The sequence below is a fragment of the Ovis canadensis genome, chromosome 26, assembly GCF_042477335.2.
Source record: "Ovis canadensis isolate MfBH-ARS-UI-01 breed Bighorn chromosome 26, ARS-UI_OviCan_v2, whole genome shotgun sequence".
Classification (NCBI taxonomy): Eukaryota; Metazoa; Chordata; class Mammalia; order Artiodactyla; family Bovidae; genus Ovis; species Ovis canadensis.
Genome location: NC_091270.1, coordinates 48,232,205 through 48,257,748, shown reverse-complemented (window position 1 = coordinate 48,257,748; position 25,544 = coordinate 48,232,205). Strand labels below are relative to the sequence as shown.

The following is a 25,544-nucleotide window of genomic DNA, read 5'->3' as shown; positions in this document are numbered from 1 at the left end:
TATTGTATATCTTTATTGCACGTATCTTCTTTGCGGCTTGCCTTTTCGCTCTCTTCATCTTATTATGAACTGAAGCTTCTAATTTTAATGTAGCTTAATATATCAATGTTTACCTTATTGCGAGTGCCTTCTTATGTTAGCCTTGCACTTGGAAAGCCTTTGTTTGGAGTGTGATGTCTGGTGTCCTTCGGTTACACCCTCTGCTTCCTGCAGATCGACGACCCAGGGGCAGGTGAGCTGGGGAAGACTCCAAACAGCTGCCCACCTGCCAGGACAACCTCAACCCAATCCCACAATGCCAGAGAGCAGTCCCGAGCTGGCGGATTTACCTCCATACGACAACTGCTCTGAAGAACCTGCTGGAGGCTCTAGGCTCCTGACTGGAATCAGGGGCTCCATTTAAGGGTGTACAGGGCTCACAGCTCCCAGGAACCATGTGTTTATTTTCCCGGTTATGAAGAGCTAGCATTAATTGGCACTTTCCTAAGACTGTGTTTCTAGAACCTCGGTGGAAAGAAAACCTCTGACTGGGTTTATAGCCCTTAGTCTAGGAATTAAACACAGGGGCTCCTTGTTGGCCCAAACTCCCTTTCCAGGGAAACGTCTGTCTTCCCATGGCCTTGCTGGGTGAGGAGGCCCTGTGAGAACATGCTTCCTCATCACAGGTGATTGAGCCAGGGGTGGACATGGGAGCCAGGAATAGCCTGACTGTGGGCTGGCCAGGGAGCTATTAATGGCTTATGTGTCTTCCTAAGCCAATAAGATTCCCTCTTCGGGGGATTCTGAACCAGGCGTCAGAAGGATTTTTTCTGGCTGATTCTGGGCACATGTGCTGGACATTCCCTATTGAGTTGGGGTCAAAGGGAGCCTTTTTGGGGTCTATGTACTTGTTGAACATATAAGAAGTGGAGACTCAGAGAAGCCAGTCGGGAGGGAGAAGGGGAAAGAGTAAAGCAGAGCAATCACGTGTGCGTGGAGACAGGGAGAGAAAATCCCTGTTTTCTGCCCCGCTTCAGGCCCGATTTAACACTTCCTGGTTTCCCTCAGGATCTCCGTGTTTCCTTGCAATAACCCTAACCTTTCACTTGAGCTCCTTGGAGTGGGTTTCTGATTCTTGCAATTAAAAGCGTTTGGACTAAGATAGACCAGATCAAAGGTAAGGGAAAAAGAAAAGAAAAAAGATTTATGGGTTGCATTTCGTTCAATAAACCTTATAGAATTCTAGTAAAAATTGATTTCCCTACAATTTAGATCACGTATCTTATTGACTAGAATTATGTCTGTGAGGATAACCATGCTGCTCTTTAGCCACTAAAATGTGAATTCTGGATGCATGAGCAGAGGTGGCTTTCTGGTCTTTATCCTGTAATTAAAGTAGGACCCTAGCATGGGTGGGTCCTCCCCTAGGTGGATGGGGAAGGTGGGGGCAGAGGCACCTGTGACCCATGGGTGCAGATTCCTCACCTCTAGTGTGGAGCTGTGAACCTCAGGGAGTTTCAAAGGTTGTTAGGATTAAAAAGTGGTTACAACCTCAATCGCCAAGGGTCAGAGAATGGTTAAATAAATTAGTGGTCTCCACATGAAGGTGTGTTTATGGAGTCATTAAAGATGATGTCATTAAAGAGGTTTTTAATGCTATGGGAAATTAATTGTATAATAATATGTAACATTAACCGGAAAACAGATGTAAAACGTTTTATACAGGTTAATCTCAAGGATGCTGAAATAAACATGAGAAAACTGGTAACGGTAGTTTTATATATTATGTAACTTGTATATACATACATATTTGCCTTCCTGTGTTTTCTATGATTACTCAGTTTTTTTTTTCCCCCCATTGGAGTATAGTTGATTTACAATGTTGTGTTAGTCTCTGCTGCTCAGCACAGTGAATCAGTTATACATGTACATATATCCACTCTGTTTTAGATTCTTTTCCCATATAAGTCATTACAGGGTATTGAGTGAGTTCCCTGTGCTATACAGTAATTTCTTATTAGTTATCTGCTTTATTTATAGTAGTGTGTATATGTCGATCCCCGTCTCCCAATGTGTCTCTTCCACTTTTACCTGCCCCCCCTCTCCCCGCCCCGGTAACCATAAGTTTGTTTTCTACATCTATGATTACTTCTATAATCAGAAAAATAGTTTGAAACTAAAATCAAGTGAATAAATGGTTTACTCAGGCGTTCCAAGTGTGACATGAGCCCATTGTGGAGTTTTCTTCAAACATTCATTTTTTTAAAAAATTTGCTTTATTGAAGTATCAGTTCAGCTCAGTTCAGTTGCTCAGTCGTGTCCAACTCTTTGCGACTCCATGAATCGCAGCACGCCAGGCCTCCCTGTCCATCACCAACTCCCGGAGTTCACTCAGACTCACGTCCATCGAGTCGGTGATGCCATCCAGCCATCTCATCCTCTGTCGTCCCCTTTTCCTCCTGCCCACAATCTCTCCCAGCATCAGACTCTTTTCCAATGAGTCAGCTCTTCGCATGAGGTGGCCAAAGTACTGGAGTTTCAGCTTTAGCATCATTCCTTCCAAAGAAATCCCAGGGCTGATCTCCTTCAGAATGGACTAGTGGGATCTCCTTGCAGTCCAAGGGACTCTCAAGAGTCTTCTCCAACAGTTGATTTACAATGTTGTGTTGATTTCTACTGTGCAGCAAAGTGATTCAGCTATACACATACATACCTTCTTTTCCATTATGGTTTGTCACAGGATACTGAGTATAGCTTTATAGTTCCCTGTGCTATACAGTAGAACCTTGTTGTTCATCCATTCTATAGATAATAATTTGCGTCTGCTAATCCCAAACTCCCACCCCATCCCTTCTCCACCTTCCCTCCCCCTGGCAACCACAAATCTGTTCTCTATGTCTGTTGAGTCCAAACATTAATCCTTGGTCCTAAATCCCCAAACCCCTGTTCTCCAAGGACAAAGGGATTTGGAGCATTTGCAATGATACACTTCTTGGAAGACCCTTCCCTGGCTGGCTCATGTTGGACACAGCCTTCAGGACATGTGAAGAGCAGAGTGGCTCCATTTCTCCAGGGTGTGACAGAGGATGAGACTCCAGTGCAACAATCAGAGAACTAAGCTGGGATACGGTTTATGAAAAACAAGGGAGAAGTGAGCGGCAAAGAGCTTTAAAGTACTTTAAGATCTTAGAGTGAAAGCTCATCCCTAGTAACCTTGGCTGAGGAGGGCATTCTTGAGGTTTTTTTTTGGTCTTCAAAGAGCCTGGCTGGGTGGGACGTGCGGCAGGGAAGAGCCAGCCAACAGGGACAAGGTGGCAAGAGCTGGCGGGGACTTCAGAAGCCACAGCCTTAGAGATGATGACAATGACCACCTTGACTCAAGGGCTTCCTATCTGCTAGGGGTGCACACAGGTGAATGGTGTTGCCTGGCTGGAATTTTACTTAACTTTCGCAATAGCCCAGTAAGGCAGGTTTAATCATTTTCATTTTGCCAAAGAGAAAACTGCTGCTAAGTCACTTCAGTCGTGTCCAACTCTGTGCGACCCCGTAGACGGCAGCCCACCAGGCTCCCCCATCCCTGGGATTCTCCGGGCAACAATACTGGAGTGGGTTGCCATTTCCTTCTCCAATGCATGAAAGTGAAAAGTGAAAGGGAAGTCGCTCAGTCGTGTCTGACCCTTAGCATGGACTGCAGCCTAATCAACGGCAAACAAAGCAAGGAAACGGGCTTAGAACCATAAAGTAATATTCACAGGTGAGCGAAGGCAGGTCCAGGACAGGGAACTACCCTTCCTTTTCATTTTTAACCCTGATGATAATAATTGGAATAATCAGGTAATGGGCTTTACTATGTGCCGGGCTTTGTGCCAAATGCTTTTCTTGCTTTATCTCCTTCAACGCTTACAGCAGCTTAATGGAACAGATTCCATTATTGTTTTCACTTTACGCTGAAGAAACCAGCCTGGGAAGAACTTGCTGATGGTCACAAGGAGTAGGTGGTGGAGACAGTCTTGGAGCCCAGCTCCATTTGAAGCCAGGCCAGAATTCTGACTGGGACTTCCAGGGATACCCCTATTCCTACCTGGGGATGAGGGAGCTAAGGCCAGGGCGGAGTGTCCAGTGGCAGGGCCCTGGTCCCAGTCCCCCACCGGAATGTCAAGGACAGGGGAGCAAGCATGATGCCGGAGTTCATACACTGTTGTCGCGATCCTGCAGATTAATGCATCAATCACTCAGTGCATGTGAGTGTGAGTGTGTGCATGCGTGTGTGTGGGCATGTGTGTGTGCTTCCATCCTTCACTGGGTTTAGTTTGGAATGGGGAACTTCGAGCTTGATGATCTCCGGGATCTCGCTCAGTTCAGTGCTTCTGAAAGTTTACAGAGCTCTAAATACTCATGCTTCTGTCCTATCCTTGTGCAGTTTTGAGGCAGAGTTAGGGGTGTTACGTGTGATCAACAAAAACAAAATGATGAGACAATAATGAAGGGTAGAAAGTGTGTTGCAGGGTTTAGATTCTGAGACCAGTGGGGATGGAGAGGTTGGAAGAGGATTCTCTACGTGTATGTTGCTGTGCTTAGTTACACAGTGGTGTCCAATTCTTTGTGAGCCATGGACTGTAGCCCACCAGGCCCCTCTGCCCATGGAGATTCTCCAGGCAAGGATGCTGGAGTGGGTTGTCGTGCTCTTCTCCAGGGGATCTTCCCAACCCAGGGATTGAACCCAGGTCTCCCGCATAGTAGGTGGATTCTTTACCATCTGAGCCACAAGGGAAGCTGTGTGACTATGTGTGATTGTGTGTAAGAGTGTGTGTGAGTGTGTGAATGTGCGTATGTGAGTGAGCCGTGAGCATGTGTGAGTGTTAACATGGGAATGGGAGTGTGTATTTATGAGTGTGTGTGTGTGTGTGTGTGAGTGGGTGTGTCTGTATGAATGTGTGTTACTCTGTGGCTGAGTGTAGAGGGCCCTGGGTTGGAGAGAAGACTGTAAGGTGCCCCCTGGTCTCCTGGGAAGTGAAGGAAGGAAGAGGGATGAGGAGTCCTGGCGGGCGCGGTGGTGGAAGTGGAGGCAGGGAAGCCAAAGCTCAGGGCGGCCCAGGGGCTGGGAAATGGTCCCTCCCCACCCCCGGCTGAGATCAAAGCTGAGGGAGGTCACTCTGGAGAAAACACAGAAGGAAAGGACCTGAGTGTTTGCAGGTCTGGAGGGTGTCTTTGTCACAGTCCCTTCTGACCTTGTGTCCAGGCAGACATGTGCCCAGTTGGCTATCAAGGAACTGGGCCTTTGGGCTTGAGGGCTAAGTGCCTGTCAAACAAGTCAGAGCCTGGAGGAGGAGGGGGCTCCACCTCTGACCTGGAGGCCACCTAGGGGAGGGGACGCGGAACCGGTGGATGGGGCCAAGGTGAGGCCTGTTAGCCCTGATTGGAGGGAACACAGTTTCTGACTTCCCCCTCCAACAAAGGGCCCTTCCTTTGATGAAAGAGTTGTTTCCTAATTTACTCCAGACACACATACACATTACATAGAGCTGGACATCCCATTAGCTGTAAAATCAGAGACAACTGATATGCTTTCTGTTCACATGGTCATGGAGCCAAGGACATCTTTCCTGGGTCCTTCGCCTAAAGCCTTTCTGCAGGCTGGGGGGGTCTCTGAGGAAGGCCCAGGGTAGAGGATACTAGTAAGTGACCCTCAAAAGGCCTAGGCCCAGGAAGCTTCTTCAAACAGCAGAATAGAATTCCAAGCTATGAGAGAGTACACCGACCTCCCCGCCAAAGTTTCCTTGATTTCAGGGACTGGCCTTGGAGCTGTGCTGGGTTGACTATAGAATCCACTGGGCCAGGAGATTTGGTCTCACACTTACTTTGTTTGAAATTTGCTGTGTTAATTTCTGCTATACAGCAAACTGACTTAGTTATACATATATCTACACTCTTTTTTCATATTCTTTTCCGTTATGGCTTTATTGAGTAGATTTCGCTGTGCTGTACAGTAGGACCTGTGGTCCATCAATTCCAAATGTAATCATTGGCCTCTGCTAACCCCAAACTCCCACCAAAGCCCTTCTCCCCCGTGGCAACTACAAGTCTGTTCTCCATGTCTGTGTCTTTTATCGTCTTTTTTCCCCATCCCACCCACCCACTGGAGCTGTGTCTGTAACATCTGCAATCATTCTCAAAATACAAGTTCCTGGGCCTCGTGTCGGCCCTGTTTTCTGTCCTGCACACACGCAAAGACCTTTGAGTCGGCAGCTCTGTTTTATAAGGTTGCTACTTCCTGCCCTCGCTTTATTACATCTGTTCTTTGGGGCATGGTGTTATAAATTGGGTATGTGATGATGTGTAATCACTAACTGAAAAGCCAATACATTTTCACAGTACCGGCAGCAAGACAAATAAAAGGCAAAATGAAAGGCTTGTGCTCTTTGGACAAAGGGAAAAGCACACAACACTCATATTAAAAAAAAAAATCAGACTGTGAATTGAAAATGTTGTCATCTTGGGGGCTGGTTTTTTTGGGGGTAGTCTGGCTTGTGCTGTTTGCCTCCTGGGAGTGGGGTGCCTCTGGCTGGGAGGTGGGGAGTGTGTGATGGGACTCACATTATTATTAGGCTTTGCTTTGCAAATCTCAGGTTATTGCCTTGGGTGCTTATGGGTTATGATTTTTGGTAGCCTTTGAGAGAGGACAACTGGTCCTGTGGTCAGAGGATACAGGGCAGAAAGAGACAGTTGAAGAGAGAGAGATGCAGAAAAAGAGAAGCGTGTAAGTCTGTGTTTAGATGGGTGAAGACTGTAGAATGATTTCCTCCAGTAGAAATTCACTAAACACTTGGGTTGATATTAATGTCTGAAGGACAGAGCGATCCACACAATCAGGGCTTCGTAAGTGATGATGCTTTTTTGTTCTGATTCTGTGCTTTCACACTGTAGGGCGTGGATAGGATGAGGGAGGGTGTTTGTACAGACAATTTGGAGCTCTTAGGAAAGAAATCTACCCCCACCCCCCTCATATTCAGCAAATCCGAATATTCATTCGTATTCTTCTCCACCACCCTGCAGAAATACAGTCTGCAGGCCAGAGAATTTTATTTTGCTTTGCTTTCTTCTCCAAGTCTGGAGGAAAATGCAATAGAAATGGGGCTTGGGGGATAGTTTTTTGAAACTGATGAAAGTAAAAGATAATAGGAATAATACATACTGTCAGCCTGGAAAAGGTTTCACCAGAAAAAGCAAAAGAAGAAAAAAAAAATCTTTACGCTTGCTAGCTAATTATGTTCATGAAGTTAAGATGAAGGTGAGTAGAGATAAGGGTCCCTCCTTTGTAACGAGGATTTAACTATGTGAGCATTCTAGAAATGCAGACTTTAGTAGTTCTTCCAACACATTGATATCCTAATAATAATAATAGTAATAACCTAGCTACATTGCCTTTATAAATCACCTGTGCACAGGGCCGAACAAAAGGATGGACCCAGTGCACATAAGAGGGCCCAGGGGGCCGGAGGGGCTGAGGCCTTGTTACTTATCAATACAAATCTCCCCTCTCCGGGGCCCTCTAACTTTTTTTCTGGGGTCAGCTAGCTCTCAGCTGATTAATATTCAGAATTCTTTCATAGTTTATCTCATTTGGTTTTCTTAAGAACTGTGAGGGAGACAGAAAAGACACTTTCGTCATTTCAGAATGACAGACGAGGAAACCTGAGATGCAAACTCGGGGGCTGACTTGTCCATGGCCGCCGGTGGTGGAGCCAAGACCTGGCTGAGGGCTTTCACAGTCCACTTCCGTCACCTCCAGGCCATCTGTGAGGGGCTGCAAAGGGGGTGAGACCACCTAACCAGCAACGCCAGCACAGGCAAGGTCACCCATGAGTCCCCAGCAGTGCCCGCCCCCTGGTTACAGTTCTGAAGCCTGTGTGCTTTGTCCACGTGATACCTAAGGAGCCCCACCTGCGGCAGCGTGGGGGCTCCTGACCGGCTGGCAAGCACAGCCTGGGTCCTGTTCGGATGACCCGTCCTAGAGGCAAAACAAAACAAACCTCTGTCTGCCGTTGCTGAATTCTCATAGTGGGTAAACACAGAACGCTTCTCTTTGGGATGCTTTCATAACTGGGAGTCACTTTTTGAGATGAAGCTGCTGGTCTCTTTAGTTACGGAACATAGGTCTTCATTCAAACAGCACCGGTGATACATTAATAGGCTGATTAAACAGTTTTACTCATTTATTTTAGTTTTGTCTGTGCTGGGTCTTCACTGCTGTGTGGACTTGCTCTGGTTGCGGCGAGCGGGGGCTACTCCCTAGCTGTGCACGTCACTCACTGCGGTGACTTCTCTTGTTGCGGAGCACGGTCTCTGCTGTGTGCACACTTCGGTAGTTGTGGCACGTGGGCTCAGTGGTTGTGGCTCCCCGACTCTAGAGCACAGGCTTCATAGTCGTGGCGAACAGGCTTAGCTACTTCATCGCATGTGGGATCTTCTCAGACCAGGGATCAAACCCATGTCTCCTGCATTGGCAGGTGGATTCTTCAAGCCACCAGGGAAGCCTTCAACTAATTTTTGCTGTAGGCTGCTCACACCCTAGTCTGAATGTAAGATCTGTGAAGGCTGAGTTCTTGGGTCTGTTTTTCCCACTTAAGATCTCAAGTGCTCAGAATGGTGCCCGACATTTTTAATTGCTCAGTGATTGTTGATTTTTTGTTTGTTTGAAAGACCAGATGATAAAATAAAGATAAATCAGCAGAGACTGACAATCTTATTGATATATTCATGTCCAGGGCATCCCTGGTAGCTCAGTTGGTCGAGAATCCACCCACAATGCAGGAGACCCTGGTTTGATTCCTGGGTTGGGAAGATCTGCTGGAGAAGGGATAGGCGACCCACTCCAGTATTCTTGGGCTTCCCTTGTGGCTCAGCTGGTAAAGAATCTGCCTGTAATGTGGGAGACCTGGGTTCGATCCCTGGGTTTGGGAAGATCCCCTGGAGAAAGGAAAGGCTACTCACTCCAGTATTCTGGCTTGGAGAATCCCATGGACTGTATAGTCCACGGGGTCACAAAGAGTCAGGCACGACTGAGGGACTTTCACTTTCAGGTCCAGTGAAGATAGGAGGATAGCACTATTGGATGTCCAATCTGTAGCTCAAATAGAGAAAAGAAATAAAGGGGCAGAACTGACACATAGTCCAGGGGACCACAGACACCCAGAACCAAAATGTACCCCCTTTAGAAAGTGTGTTTCTCAGATCCTGCCTTTTTTCATATCAATTCTACTAGTGGTTAAGTTGTAAATTGACAAGAAATATGTTCTGTTTATTTTTTTTTCAAGGTTGAATTTTGGAATGAATTATTGGATTGACTGGTCCATAAAAACAATAAATCAATAGTTAAGAGTGAAATTCGTTGTTAAAAGGCAAAAGGCCAAATGATGACCTAATAAAGATGATGGATGAAATCAGGAGTCAGCAAACTCTGGCCCTCAGGCCAAATCCTGCCCGGCACCTGTTTTCGTAAATAAAGTTTTATTGGAACACAGCCAGGTCCATCCATTAACCATTGTCTACGGCTGATTTCATGCTGCAGTGATAGAGTTAGTAGTTTGTGACAGAGCCCGTATGGCTTGCAAAGAAGAAAGTATTTACAATCTGGCCTTTTATAGAAAATGTTTGATGACCTCTGGATTAAATGATGGTCCATCATGTTAAAGTACAAAGAATCAAGCTGACCACGGAGGTGAAGGCCAAAATAATGATAGCTTTCTGCTGGCCAGCCCAGCACAAGACCTAGCTGCTGCAAGGCACCATTATCCATCATAGTAAGTTAATGTTGTTAATTTGAGTTTTATTGGTTTGGTAGTTTTAATTGTATTTATTCTATAAATTTGTTTTTGTTTTATATGTACATAATAGCTAGAAGCATAATATAACATAGGGAGCCAGCCTGGGGATTTATGATGATTAAAAGACGCTTACTCCTTGGAAGGAAAGTTATGACCAACCTAGACAGCATATTTAAAAGCAGAGACATTACTTTGCCAACAAAGGTCCGTCTAGTCAAGGCTATGGTTTTTCCAGTGGTCATGTAGGGATGTGAGAGTTGGACTGTGAAGAAGGCTGAGTGCTGAAGAATTGGTGTTTTTGAACTGTGGTGTTGGAGAAGACTCTTGAGAGTCCCTTGGACTGCAAGGACATCCAACCAGTCCATTCTGAAGGAGGTCAGCCCTGGGATTTCTTTGGAGGGAATGATGCTGAAGCTGAAACTCCAGTACTTTGGCCACCTCATGCGAAGGGTTGACTCATTGGAAAAGACTCTGATGCTGGGAGGGATTGGGGGCAGGAGGAGAAGGGGACGACAGAGGATGAGATGGCTGGATGGCATCACGGACTCGATGGACGTGAGTCTGAGTGAACTCCGGGAGTTGGTGATGGACAGGGAGGCCTGGTGTGCTACGATTCATGGGGTTGCAAAGAGTTGGACATGACTGAGCGACTGAATTGAACTGAACTGAACTGAGAGGGGTGAGGTGGGGGGAATGGGAGGAAGCTCAAGGCTTTCCTGGTAGCTCAGCTGGTAAAGAAATCATGTGGAATGTAGGAGACCTCTGTTTGATTCCTGGGTCAGGAAGTCCCCCTAGAGAAGGGATAGGCTACCCACTCCAGTGTTCTTGGGCTTCCCTGGTGGCTCAGATGGTAAAGAATCCCCCTGCAATGCAGGAGACCTGGGTTTGATCCCTGGGTTGGGAAGATTCCCTGGAGGAGGGAATGGCAGTCCACTCCAGTATTCTTGCCTGGAGAATCCCCATGGACAGAGGAGCCTGGAGAGTTACAGTCCATGGAGTCGTAAAGAGTAGGACACGACTGAGTGACTAAGCACAGCACAGCATATATATACATATATGCACACATTTATGGCTGATTCATGTTGTACAGCAGAAACCAAAACAACACTGTAAAACAATTATCCTCCAATTAAAAAAAAAAGAGAGCTAGAAGCATAGAATTTATTCCTTGGTTAGTGTTTGTATGTATCACATTTATATACTATAAAATAACTTAAGTCAACCCCATGGGGATTGCTGAGATTTTTTTTTTCTTCCTTTTAAATGTGCTCTCATCCTTGACTACTTAAGTTTGAAAATTACTGGTTTAAAGGCATCTGGTAGGAGCTTGTATCCAGGTTTTGTTAAGTTATACCGTGGTCACTGTTAATTGTTATCCTACAAAGTTGTTTGGGCAGGGGAATGGTATCACTAAAACATCTCTCTAGTTTAATTCATTAAGTGTTTACCTTGTAACTTGGAGAACTCAAGAGACAAGAAACTTACTGGAAGGAAATTACTTGAGTTCTGCTTTTTGATCTTTTAATGATTTTAGGATGACTGGATTCTGATTACTGTCCCCATTATGCCTAATCTTGGAACCGTGGGGCACCTTGTCATGATTATCCATTTCAGTTCAGTTCAGTCGCTCAGTCGTGTCTGACTCTTTGGGACCCCATGAATCACAGCATGCCAGGCCTCCCTGTCCATCACCAACTCCTGGAGTTCACTCAAACTCATGTCCATCGAGTCAGTGATGCCATTCAGCCATCTCATCCTCTGTCGTCCCCTTCTCCTCCTGCCCCCAATCCCTCCCAGCATCAGAGCCTTTTCCAATGAGTCAACTCTTCGCATGAGGTGGCCAAAGTATTGGAGTTTCAGCTTAGCAACAGTCCTTCCAATGAACACCCAGGACTGATCTCCTTTAGGATGGAGTAGTTGGACCTCCTTGCAGTCCAAGGAACTCTCAAAAATCTTCTCCAACATCACAGTTCAAAAGCATCAATTCTTCAGCGCTCAGCCTTCTTCACAGTCCAACTCTCACATCCCTACATGACCACTGGAAAAACCATAGCCTTGACTAGACGGAACTTTGTTGGCAAAGTAATGTCTCTGGCTTTTTAATATGCTATCTAGGTTGGTCATAACTTTCCTTCCAAGGAGTAAGTGTCTTTTAATTTCATGGCTGCAATCACCATCTGCAGTGATTTTGGAGCCCCCCAAAATAAAGTCTGACACTGTTTCCACTGTTTCCCCATCTATTTCCCATGAAGTGATGGGACCAGATGCCATGATCTTCGTTTTCTGAATGTTGAGCTTTAAGCCAACTTTTTCACTCTCCTCTTTCACTTTCATCAAGAGGCTTTTTAGTTCCTCTTCATTTTATACCATAAGGGTGGTGTCATCTGCATATCTGAGGTTATTGATATTTCTCCTGGCAATCTTGATTCCAGCTTGTGCTTCTTCCAGCCCAGCGTTTCTCATGATGTACTCTGCATATAAGTTAAATAAGCAGGGTAACGATATACAGCCTTGATGTACTCCTTTTCCTATTTGGAACCAGTCTGTTGTTCCATGTCCAGTTTTAACTATTGCTTCCTGACTTGCATATAGGTTTCTCAAGAGGCAGGTCAGGTGGTCTGGTATTCCCATCTCTTGAAGAATTTTCCACAGTTTCTTATGATCCGCACAGTCAAAGGCTTTGGCATAGTCAATAAAGCAGAAATAGATGTTTTTCTGGAACTCTCTTGCTTTTTTGATGATCCAACGGATGTTGTCAATTTGATCTCTGGTTCCTCTGCCTTATCTAAATCCAGCTTGAACATCTGGAAGTTCACAGTTCACGTATTGCTGAAGCCTGGCTTGGAGAATTTTGAGCATTACTTTACTAGTGTATGAGATGAGTGCAATCGTGCGGTAGTTTGAGCATTCTTTGGCGTTGCCTTTCTTTGGGATTGAAATGACAACTGACCTTTTCCAGTCCTGTGGCCACTGCTGAGTTTTCCAAATTTGTTGGCATATTGAGTGTAGCACTTTCACAGCATCATCTTTCAGGATTTGAAATAGCTCAACTGGAATTCCATCACCTCCACTAGCTTTGTTCGTAGTGATGCTTTCTAAGACCCACTTGACTTCACATTCCAGGATGTCTGGCTCTAGGTGAGTGATCACACCATCGGGATTATCTGGGTCATGGAGCTCTTTTTTGTACAGTTTCTGTGTATTGTTACCACCTCTTCTTAATATCTTCTGCTTCTGTTAGGTTCATACCATTTCTGTCCTTTATTGTGCCCATCTTTGCATGAAATGTTCTCTTGGTATCTCTAATTTAGAGGTCTCTAAAGACTAGAGATCTTTAGTCTTTCCCATTCTGTTGTTTTTCTGTATTTCTTTGCATTGATCGCTGAGGAAGGCTTTCTTATCTCTTCTTGCTATTCTTCGGAACTCGGCATTCAGATGCTTATATCTTTCCTTTTCTCCTTTGCTTTTCACTTCTCTTCTTTTCACAGCTTTTTGTAAGGCCTCCCCAGACAGCCATTTTGCTTTTTTGCATTTCTTTTCCATGGGGATGGTCTTGATCCCTGTCTCCTATACAATGTCATGAACCTCTGTCCATAGTTCATCAGGCACTCTGTCTATCAGATCTAGTCCCTTAAATCTATTTCTCACTTCCACTGTATAATCATAAGGGATTTGATTTAGGTCATACCTGAATGGTCTAGTGGTTTTCCCCACTTTCTTCAATTTAAGTCTGAATTTGGCAACAAGGAGTTCATGATGTGAGCCACAGTCAGCTCCTGGTCTTGTTTTTGCTGACTGTATAGAGCTTCTCCATCTTTGGCTGCAAAGAATATATCAGTCTGATTTTGGTGTTGACCATCTGGTGATGTCCCTGTGTAGAGTCTTCTCTTGTGTTGTTGGAAGAGGGTGTTTGCTATGACCAGTGCGTTCTCTTGGCAAAACTCTATTAGCCTTTGCCCTGCTTCCTTCCTCATTCCAAGGCCAAATTTGCCTGTTACTCCAGGTGTTTCTTGACTTCCTACTTTTGCATTCCAGTCCCCTGTAATGAAAAGGACATCTTTTTTGGGTGTTAGTTCTAAAAGGTCTTGTAGGTCTTCATAGAACTGTTCAATTTCAGCTTCTTCAGCGTTACTGGTTGGGCATAGGCTTGGATTACTGTGATATTGAATGGTTTGCCTTGGAAATGAACAGAGATCATTCTGTCATTTTTGAGATTGCATCCAAGTACTGCATTTCGGACTCTTTTGTTGACCATGAGGGCTACTCCATTTCTTCTGAGGGATTCCTGCCCACAGTAGTAGATATAATGGTCATCTGAGTTAAATTCACCCATTCCAGTCCATTTTAGTTCACTGATTCCTAGAATGTCGACGTTCACTCTTGCCATCTCTTGTTTGACCACTTCCAATTTGCCTTGATTCATGGACCTGACATTCCAGGTTCCTATGCAATATTGCTCTTTACAGCATCGGACCTTGCTTCTATCACCAGTCACATCCACAACTGAGTATTGTTTTTGCTTTGGGTCCATCCCTTCATTCTTTCTGGAGTTATTTCTCCTCTGATCTCCAGTAGCATATTGGGCACGTACTGACCCAGGGAGTTCCTCTTTCAGTATCCTATCATTTTGCCTTTTCATACTGTTCATGGGGTTCTCAAGGCAAGAAAAGTGAAGTGGTTTGCCATTCCCTTCTCCAATGGACCACATTCTGTCAGACCTCTCCACCATGACTCACCCGTCCTGGGTGGCCCCACATGGCATGGCTTAGTTTCACTGAGTCAGACAATGCTGTGGTCCATGTGATCAGATTGGCTAGTTTTCTGTGAGTATGGTTTCAGTGTGTCTGCCCTCTGATGCCCTCTTGTACATCTACCGTCTTACTTGGGTTTGTCTCACCTTGGATGTGGGGTATCTCTTCATGGCTGCTCCAGCAAAGTGCAGCCACTGCTCCTTACCTTGGATGAGGGATATCTCCTCATGGCCGCCCCTCCTGACCTTCAGCATGGAGTATCTCCTCTTGGCCCTCCTGCGCCCGTGGAGCCACCGCTCCTTGGATTATCAGTTTAAATACTTTAAAATGTCTTCTGCTCTGATCAAACTTCTGGAGCCCAGAGGACAGGTTTTTAGGGGCTTGGGGGCTAGAAATCTTTCCTGTTATTTGTTCTCTGAAGCGTATCTGATGGTAAATTTTGAGAGCTTGACTTTGATAAGCATTCACTATCTGATATAGATGTCTGTCACTTATAGAGGCTCTATATGTCATAGGATCATAATATTGTAGAGTCAGAGGAAAGTTAAAGTTCAAAGTCAAGGCTTTTGCTCAAGATCACAAAGCTAGTAAGAGGCAAAACTGCGACCGAACTGGCTGCATTTAGAAAACAAGCGAAAAATGCCCCCCACTCAAACCAAATCAAACTAGAAAAAACCCTTGACAAACAAAATGGCTGAAGACATCTCCGCACTGAAGTTAGAAGCATAGAAACACACGGCAGTACAGAGCTAAGGCTGCTGTTTATGACATTAACTCTGAAAAGTCATCTATTTTTATTTCCAGAAACGCTCTTTGATTTTTGTCCTGAGTTGATTTTTTTTGGCTTATTTTATAGAACTTGTTCTGTCTAGTCTTTGTTCTTGAAGTCTGATAGCAGCCTTTGATGGTGAGCAGTTTAATTCTGATATGCAAATATTCCTGTAAGGATACATTATGCTTGATGCCTTCTTGGGCACCAATCTGAAAACAAACTCAGCGTCCACAGCACCTAAGCTCAGCCTCGTCCTCGAATCGACACTGGAGTAAGCTTTTTTAAAATTAATTTTCACTGAAGAGTGATTGTAACACGTTGTGTTACAATGTGTTTCTGCTGTACAGCAAGGTGAGTCAGCTGTATGTGTACGTATATCTCGTCTTCTCTGGACTTCCTTCCCATTCAGCTCACCACAGTGCACTGAGTAGAGCTGCCTGTGCTGTAAAGTGGGCTCTCATTATTTTAGACACAGTAGTGTATATACATCAATCCCAATCTCCCAGTACGTCTCACCCCATCCCCCTTTCCCCTTGGCATCCATATACTTGTTCTCTATGTCTGTGTCTCTATTTCTGCTTTGCAATTAAAGTAACCTATAACATTTTTATAGATTCTACACATATGCATTACTAGACGATATTTGCTTTTCTCTTTTTGACATACTTCATGAAGCGAACTTTTGAAACACAAATCTGATCAAATCCTGACCTCTCTGCTTAATCCTTGCCATGGCTTTCCATGGCTTCCTGTGGACAGAGAAATGTGCCTTGACTTGCTGCTTTAGCCGTCCCTTCTCTCTGCTCTCCTCGGAGAGCTGCTTCCCTTCCCTCCTCCTCCGTTCTGGCCACACCTGCCTCCAGACCCTGGTCCCCCTTATGCAGTCATCCTTCTGCCTGGTTGGCACCATCCGATCCTTGGGCTCCCACCTCCTCAGGGAAGCCTCCTGCGGCCCTGCTGACCCAGGCAGCCCCCTTTTAAGGTGGGACAGCCTTATGCATGCTGGAGTCCCGGCGTGCTGCAGCCCACGTCGTTGCAGAGGGTCAGGCGTGACTCAGCGACTGAACAATGACCCCAGCACTGTGCATGCCCCCTAAAGCGCTGCACCACTGCTGTAATGCATGCAGCTTCATGCATCTGTGTTACGTGTGGCCCGTGAGGCAGAAACAGAGGCTTATTCTCAACTGTATCCCCATCTCAGCATCTGGCCTCTATAGATGCTCAACAATACCTGCTGAGGGATTCCCTGGTGGCTCAGTGGTGAAGAGTCTGCCTGCCAATGCAGGAGACATGGGTTCGATCCCTGATCCGGGAAGATCCCATGTTCCATGGAACAACTAAGCCCATGTGCCACAACTATTGAGTCTGTGCTCTAGAGCCCAGGGAAACCACAACTGCTGAAGCGCAAGCACCCTAGAGCCTGCACGCCACAAGAGGAGCCACCGCCGGGAGAAGCCTGAGCACCACACCTAGAGAAAAAGCCCGTGCAGCCACAAGGACCCAGGCCAACCAAAAAGTGATGATGATGAATAGAAAGATACTGCTGAGCTCTGAAAGAATGAATGAAATTGGGGAAACATTTTTGTGCAATTGCCAGCAGGATGTGTTGGGAAGAGAAACCAGTTCAGTTCAGTCACTTAGTCACATCCAACTCTTTGCGACCTCAAGGACTGCAGCACGCCAGGCCTCCCTGTTCATCACCAACTCCCGGAGCTTGCTCAAACTCATGTCCATCGAGTTGGTGATGCCATCCAACCATCTCATCCTCTGTTGTCCCCTTCTCCTCCTGCCTTCAATCTTTCCCAGCCTCAGGGTCTTTTCTAATAAGTCAGCTCTTCGCATCAGGTGGCCAACGTATTGGAGTTTCAGCTTCACCATCAGTCCCTCCAATGAATATTCAGGACTGATTTCCTTTATGATGAACTGGTTGGATCTCCTTGCAGTCCAAGGGACTCTCAAGAGTCTGCTCCAACACCACAGTTCAAAAGCATCAATTCTTCGGTGCTCAGCTTTCTTTAAAGTCCAACTCTCACATCCATACATGACTATTGGAAAAACCATAGCCTTGACTAGACGGACCTTTGTTGGCAAAGTAACGTCTCTGCTTTTGAATATGCTGTCTAGGTTGGTCATAGCTTTTCTTTCAAGGAGCAAGCATCTTTTAATTTAACCAGTTGGGAGTCACTAAAACCTTTATTCAAGTCTCTGGGTAAATTGGCCTCTCTGAGCCTCAATTAATTCATCTGATAAAGGGAGTGAGTCCTGACCCCCAGTGCACTGGTAATTGTGAAGAATAAGCAGGTCACCATGAAAAACATCAGTTCTTCCCTTCCTTCATTCAGACTCAGACACAACAGACTGTTTCCTAGTTCAGACATGAGCTTGGCCAGCCTCAGACATCTGCTGTCCCCGGGTTTGCTCAGGGCTTTGAAAGCTACTGGTGACCCACGACGGCGGGGTCTGCGGTGGAGCCAGGCTGAAGCCTGGCTGCAGGAAGCAGCTTTGCCCCCAGCCCAGGCTCAGGGAGCAGATGAGCTGGATCTGGCAGGGCAAGGGTTAAGCTGGAGCCACTTCAGATGGGCCCTTGCAGGGGTGAACCCGTTCATCATGATAAGTGTCATAGTAAAATCAATTCTCTGTGTACTTTTGGGAATTACAACTATCATTTTGGTGTGATTTATTTGGTGTATAACACGAACACGGCCATTTCTTTCATCATTCTGAAAGTTCATCTAAAATTGCTTTGAGTTTCTGGTTTTGGGGAGTGACATGTCCAATTGTTATCATCTTTCCCGTGAAATATGGATCGAGGGATACACGGCTGCCGGCCTCGTTCCCTCCCCGTTACCTGCCTTAGGTGGCAGGGAAGTTCTATGTCTCTAATTTCTCTTCCTTATTGCCCTCCCCACGTGGGAATCTGTCTTCAGATCAGTACAGGGTTAAACCCTGGGGCCTTCCTCCCTGCCAGCCCTTGGGAACGTCTCTCCCTCTTGGGCAAGGAAAGGGGGTGATCTCAGAAGAGTGGGGGCTCTCCAACTGCTCCTGCAGGCTCCCCAGGAGCTCTGTCCCTCCCACTCTACCCCAAGTCTGATCCTGGACCTTAAGACTGTTTGCATCTGGGCCCAGCAGTTTAAGGGGTTCCACAGTGGCCCAGCAGTAAAGAATCTGTTTGCAATGCAGGAGACGTAGGAGCGCCGGGTTCGATCCCTGGGTCAGGAAGATGCCCTGGAAGAGGCGTGGCAGCCCACTCCAGTAGTCTTGCCTGGAGAATCCCATGGACAGAGGAGCCTGGTGGGCTACAGTCCAGAAGGTCGCAAAGAGTTGGACATGACTGAAATGACTTAGTGTGCCTGTGTGCATAACAGTTTAAAACTGCCTTTGGATCAAAATGGGCGAGTCTGAGAGTTGCCCCTGCCCTGTAACTAGCTGTGTGACTTTGGGCAATTCCTTCAATTTCTCTGAGTTTTTCTATCTATAAAGTGGCTGCTGCTGCTGCTAAGTCGCTTCAATCGTGTCCGACTCTGTGCGACCCCATAGACGGCAGCTCACCAGGCTCCCCCATCCCTGAGATTCTCCAGGCAAGAATACTGGAGTGGGTTGCCATTTCCTTCTCCAATGCATGAAAGTGAAAAGGGAAAGTGAAGTCGCTCAGTCGTGTCCGACTCTTAGTGACCCCATGGACTGCAGCCTACCAGGCTCCTCTGTCCATGGGATTTTCCAGGCAAGAGTACTGGAGTGGGGTGCCATCGCCTTCTCCATCTATCAAGTGGAGATTATATTAATAATAAGGAGGACTGCAGGACTTAATAGCTGTAGCGTGCATCTAGTGCCAGGCTAGGGTGGTAAATCCTACCTGTTACTGTGATAAGCACCTCTGGTTTTTGCTCTGAGCTAAGCTCTATGTCTGGGGCCTCAGTTTTCCCCAATTGGCCTCCTTTTTTTTTTTTTTAAAAGAACAATTTTTATGTGAACCATTTTTGAAGTCTTTATTGAATTTGTTTCACTCTTGCTTCTATTGTTTATGTTCTGGTTTTTCGGCTGCAAGGCGTGTGGGGTCTTAGCTCCCCAACCAGGGACTGCACCTGCACCACCTTAATCACACTGGACCATGAGGGAAGTGCCCCCACCAAGTGGCCTCCTGAGGTGAGTTGCAGGTCTGCAGGAGGAAGGGAAATAGAAAATGTGGTCGAGTCATAAACCTGCCTTGGTGGGAGGCAAAGGGTGGTCCTTAAAGCTCTGGGTGATGCTTTGCCATCGTCCCTCCATCTTTATTTTGCTGATGGAAGCACTTTGTATCTAGGCCCCCTGGCAGGGTTTTGGGGGGAACCTGGGACACAGAGAATAAGTGAGGTCAAAATCCTGCCAGTCTTCCCATCTGGCTGTGGCATCTGTGGTGGGGCCTGCGGTTTATTCCTGACATCTTTTTACAATAATAACACCACCCACCATGTATCACATGCACAGACCCCTTAAAAATCAGCGTCGGGTTTTTTTTTCCCTCTGGGACACCTGTTCCATTTTCTTGAAATGGAGCAGCTATCTTTGTACACATTCCTCCCGACTTTTAGGTCAATGCCTGGCCCATCCAGGGTGTGCTGTCGTTGGGAACACTCTGTCACGCTTTTCCTCTCCTGAGTCCCTGTATTTTCTGTTCTTTCCATGGAACATGTGTGCCCCCGTCACCTCCCATCCGAATCTTCTCATCCTTCAGGATTCCAATACCACCCCCTCCAGGAAGCCCTCCCTCATTCTCCCTGTGGGCGATGGTTTTGTTCCCATGGCTGTTTACCTGCCCCTCTCTTTCAGCATCTTTCACTTTTTTCCTTACCAGCAGAGATCTGTACACATACCTTATCTACCCAACTCTCTGTTAGTTCCTGTCTGGGGGGCTATGTTTTTTTTGCCTCTCAAACCTAGCTCAGTGTCTGGCACCAAACAGAGCCTTCCTGCATCTTTCCTGACTGTTTAATGACTAGAAGTCAAGTGGTCATGCCTTGCTGCTTCTGTGGAAGCTGGCGCTTACTAACGTTGCCCTCACTTCCTCCCACTGAGAAGTCCTAGGCTTGCCTGCAGGTGATGAGTCCTGCTTTAGGTAAGTCTTCGCTTCAAATCCCTCCGGTTCTCCAGAAGGGACAAGCCGTCTCAAAGTCCCCAGGTGGAGCCAGGTAGGTTCCCTGTGGGTGGAAGGGGAGGACGCTGCAGCGAGGGTGAAAAGGCTTGCGAGAGCAGCGAGATTGAACAGGGAGAGCCCAAGAGCAGAAGGTTTGTCCCAGCAGAGGGGCAGAGGTGAGCTGGTCCTGGGCTGAACAGAGAGGATGGTGAATCTGGCCTCATGCAGGGATTCAGGCTCAGTTCTCAGTCAAGGGAAGGAGCTACGGTTTCGGCATCAACACCCCACCCCAACCCCTCCCGCAGCACAGAGAGAGCCCAGTTTCCCAGCAGAGGTGAGCAGGGCTGCTTGGGACAAAGCATCCTCTGTCCATGCTTCCTCTGCTCCAGGGTGAGGGAGAAAACTCCCCGAGTTCCTTTCGTTCCAGGGAGGTCCCGGGAGAACGTTAGTGCAAGTCACGGGGCCCCCAGCTTTGATGGCAAGGTGGTTGGTGCCTCCCACCCCACCTTCCCCTTGGTTGCTTCAAAACGCACTTCTGACCTTTGAAACATGTCACTAACGCAGTGTCCCCTTATTGCCACTGGCTGGGAGCTGTCATTGGTACTCATGCCTGTGACAGGTGTTTATTAGCAAAACTGGCAGGATGGTCATCACCCTGAAAGCTGTCTAGTCCTCGACGTAAAGGTGATGCTTGAGGGCTGGCACGTGGCCAGGCTGAAGCTGGCTACAGCGACCACAGGGGAGGCTAGAGGGGACCAGAGCTGCTCTGGGAGTTGGGGTGCCCGTTGCTGGGAGGAGGGTTTCAGGCCTGACTCCCCTCTTGGTCCCCAAGAGATTCTTCTTGTCCTTCCTCCTTATCTGAGGCCCTGTCCAGAGGGTCACCGCGGTCCTTGACAAGCCCAGGACACTCTGCTGCCGGCCGTGCCACTCTTTAGTGATGGCCCTTGGGCAGATGGGGGGGGTGCCCTCAGGGGCGAGGAGCCTGTGACCTCAGCCCCGCGGGGACCAGGCTTTGCAGGTGCCATCCTGGGTGTGTGTGCCTTGCCTGCCCTGGGGGCCTTGACTGGACAAGCTGGGGTAAAGCCTGGGTGGTGCCAAGGGTCTTCTGATTAACACACAGCAGAGGACAAGTGTGTGTTTAACTTCTTTCGGTACCTTTTGGGGATTGGGGGGTCCGGGAAAGGCATGAAGCTTGATCCACTGACGCTGAGTATTAGAGACAAACGTGATCTGGGGTTCATGAAATTCATGAATTCTCAAATTTTTACACCCACTTTGTCAGAAGCAATTCTCCTAAATTATTTCTTTTTAAAAAAACTTTTATTGAAGTACAGTTGATTTTCACTGTTGGGTTAGTTTCAGGTATCCAGCAAAGTGAATCAGTTATACATATACATATATCCACTCTTTTTTAGATTCTTTTCCCACACAGGTCATTACAGAGGACTGAGTAGAGTTTCCTGTGCTATATAGCAAGTTCCTTTTAGTTATCTATTTTGTATATAGTAATGTGTACATGTCAATCCAAATCTCTCAATTTATCTCCTCCTTTACCTTCAGCTTCCCTGGTGGCTCAGGTGATAAAAGCATCTGCTTGCAATGCAGGAGACATAGGTTCGATCCCTGGGTTGGGAAGATCCCCTGGAGAAGGAAATGGCAACCCACTCCAGTTCTCTTGCCTGGAAAACTCCATGGATGGAGGAGTCTCGTAGAGTTGGACATGACTGAGCGACTTCACTTTCACTTTCTCCACCTTCTGGTCAACATAGGTTTGTTTTCCACATCTGTAACTCCATTTCTGTTTTGTAGATAAGTTCATTTGTACTCCTTTTACGTTTCTACGTATAAGTGATATCATGTGTTATTTGTCTTTCTCTGACTTACTTTATTCTAGGTTCATCCACATCTCTGCAAATGGCATTACTTCATTCCTTTTTTGTGGTTGAGTAATATTGCCTTGTGTATATGCACCATATCTTCTTTATCCATTCTTCTGCTGATGCATATCTGGGCTCCAAGATCACTGCAGATGGTGACTGCAGCCGTGAAACTAAAAGACACTTGCTCCTTGGAAGGAAAGTTATGACCAACCTAGATAGCATATTCAAAAGCAGAGACATTACTTTGCCAACAAAGGTCCGTCTAGTCAAGGCTATTGTTTTTCCAATGGTCATGTATGGATGTGAGAGTTGGACTGTGAAGAAAGCTGAGCGCTGAAAAATTGATGCTTTTGAACTGTGGTATTGGAGAAGACTCTTGAGAGTCCCTTGGACTGCAAGGAGATCCAACCAGTCCATCCTAAAGGAGATCAGTCCTGGATATTCACTGGAGGGGCTGATGTTGAAGCTGAAACTCCAGTACTTTGGCCACTTGATGTGAAGAGCTGACTCATTTGAAAAGACCCTGATGCTGGGAAAGATTGGGGGAGGGAGGAAAAGGGGAAGACAGAGGATGGGATGGTTGGATGGCATCACCGACTTAATGGACATGGGTTTGGGTGGACTCTGGGAGTTGGTGATGGACAGGGAGGCCTGGCGTGCTGTGGTTCATGGGATTGCAAAGAGTCGGACATGACTGAGCGACTGAACTGAACTGAAGACTGCTTTTAGCTCAGGTGGTAAAGAATCAGGAAATCCGGGTTCGATCTCTGGGTTGGGAAGGTCCCTAGGAGAAGGGAATGGCTACCCACTCCAGTATTCTTGCCTAGAGAATTCCATGGACAGAGAAGCCTGGTGGGCTACAGTCGATGGGGTCACAAAGAGTCGGACACGACTGAATGACTAACACCCTAATATTCCATTGTATGTACGTACTGCGTCTTTACCCATTCCTCCACTGATGCTTATCCAGGTTGCCTCCATGTCCTGGCTATCGTGAATAGTGCTGTAATGAACACTGGGGTGCATGTATCTTTTTGAATTATGGTTTCCTAAATCATTTCTGTTCCAGCAGCTGTGGCTTGAATTCTCTATATCTCCTTCGTCCTTCACTCTGGGGATTAATAAGTGATAATAGTAATGGAAATGGCGACAACGTCCACCTCCGTGATTTTATTGCATGTTTGTTCACTATGTGCTGGGAGCTCTGTGAGTTGTGGTAACACTGCTGGGAACTTGGTCTCGTCACCCTCACTTTATTGATGAAGCTCAGAGAGGAAGTTCCACTTGCTCAAGGTGGAGCCAGGGTCCAGACCCAGGTCCAAATGACCCCTGGTGCACTTAGCTAGTCCCCTCCCCTTCTTCAGCTCATGACAGAGTCATGTCCCAATAAACTCATCATAAGTTGAAAATACTGTAAGGCAAAAATGCAAAAACCTACTGGACATCCTATGTGAGTCCAGCCTGCCTCAAGGCTAACATTTCCGTTAGCTTGCTGCTGCTAAGTTGCTTCAGTTGTGTCCGACTCTGTGTGACCCCATTGATGGCAGCCCACTAGGCTCCCCCATCCCTGGGATTCTCCAGGCAAGAACACTGGAGTGGGTTGCCATTTCCTTCTCCAATGCATGAAAGTGAAAAGTGAGAGTGAAGTTGCTCAGTTGTGTCTGACTCTGCGACCCCATGGACTGCAGCCTACCAGGCTCCTCCGTCCATGGGAGTTTCCAGGCAAGAGTACTGGAGTGGGGTGCCATCGCCTTCTCCATTTGTTAGCCTAGGGTGGGGCAAAATCATCCAACATCAAGCTTATTTTATCATCACGGGTTGAATCTCTCCTGTGATTGATGGAACACTGTACTGAAGATGGAGAACAGCCAAAGGTTGTATGGGTACGGCGGTGATCACATCAACTATCTCCCCTATGTCTGCGGGGCTGGCGGGGAGCTGTGGCTGCGTGCCCTGCCCAGCACCACCAGAGCATCGTGCCCAGATCGCAGGCCTGGGACAAGCTCAAAATGCAAAACTGGAATTACGGCTCCTACCGAATGCGTCTCGCCTTCACACCATCGTAAAGTTGAAAAATTGTACGTTGAACTGTCATAGGTTGGGGACCATCTGTGCTGTTGAGAGTGTAGCTTGTCACCCCCTCTGTGCCCTGGGTCAGGAAAGACGCTGAGCCCCACAGATCAGAGAACTGAGGCTAAACAGGTGAGCGCCCACAGATGGCTGGTAGCTGAGCTGGCACTCTTCTTTACTAGCCAGAGGATGACACGGTTGTCCCCAGCCCTGTGCTGGACACTTGAGGTGGGTCCCAAAAGGAATATGTCCAAAACTCCATGAGCTGCCGTTTGCTGGAAAAATCAAACTGTGCTCCTAGGTCACATTTATTGGGCTTTGGCTGGGTGTCAGGCACGTGTTTTCATTTAGCTCTCATAAGTATGAGGTTTATCTTGTCATTATCCCTGTTTGATAGCAAGGAGAAAGACCCAGAGATGGTAAGCAACTTCTCCAGTGTCATACAGCTAGCAAGGTGGAGACAGGAGTCACTCAACCCCATGACTGGCTGAGCACAGAGACTTTGTGCTCATACTTGTAATGCAGAAAACAACTGTGAACCTCAGGTGCAACCCAACTCTTCGATGGACATGAGAGAGAGGAGAAAGATTGTGTGTGTATGTGTGTGTGCCTGCGTGTATGTGTCGGGTGGGGGTGCTGGGGAGAGGGGAGCTCCTCAGCCGAGATGGGACTTGAGCTGGGCTTTGATTTTAGTTAGGGAGATACCAGGGATGGTGTCCTGGGAGAAAAGAATATCCCGGATACAAGCTGGGAAGTAAGAAGGATAAATTGAGTGGCTGTGTGTACTTGTTTGATGGGGGAGGGAGCCTCCTCTATTTGACTTTCAGCTTTTCCATCCTATTTGACTCTCACCAATCAGTTGATTCCAAGCCTCCTTTTTGGTAGCTCACAAGTGTCAGTTTGCTGATTTGGGAGATAAGGGTGTGTTATGTGTCACGGAAGCTTGGGTGGCAGAGTCAAAGAGCTTCCAGCTTAGAACCGAGTTTAAGTCCAACGCTGCTATTTACTGTGTGTCTTTGGGAGAACCTTTGCTGCTGCTGCTAAGTCACTTCAGTCGTGTCCAACTCTGTGGGACCCCATAGACGGCAGCTCACCAGGCTCCCCCGTCCCTGGGATTCTCCAGGCAAGAACACTGGAGTGGGTTGCCATTTCTTTCTC

At 46.9% G+C, this 25,544-nt stretch overlaps 1 long non-coding RNA gene across 1 annotated transcript in view; it reads left to right on the top strand.

The window, feature by feature from the left end:
• Window positions 1–23,387, top strand: part of LOC138430822 (uncharacterized) — a 53,871-nt gene extending 30,484 nt beyond the window's left edge. The window contains exons 2-3 of the long non-coding RNA XR_011253393.1: window positions 19,372–19,469; window positions 22,331–23,387. This is a non-coding gene — a long non-coding RNA (uncharacterized lncRNA). The remainder of the gene's footprint in view (window positions 1–19,371; window positions 19,470–22,330) is intronic.
• Window positions 23,388–25,544: the final 2,157 nt, after the last annotated feature.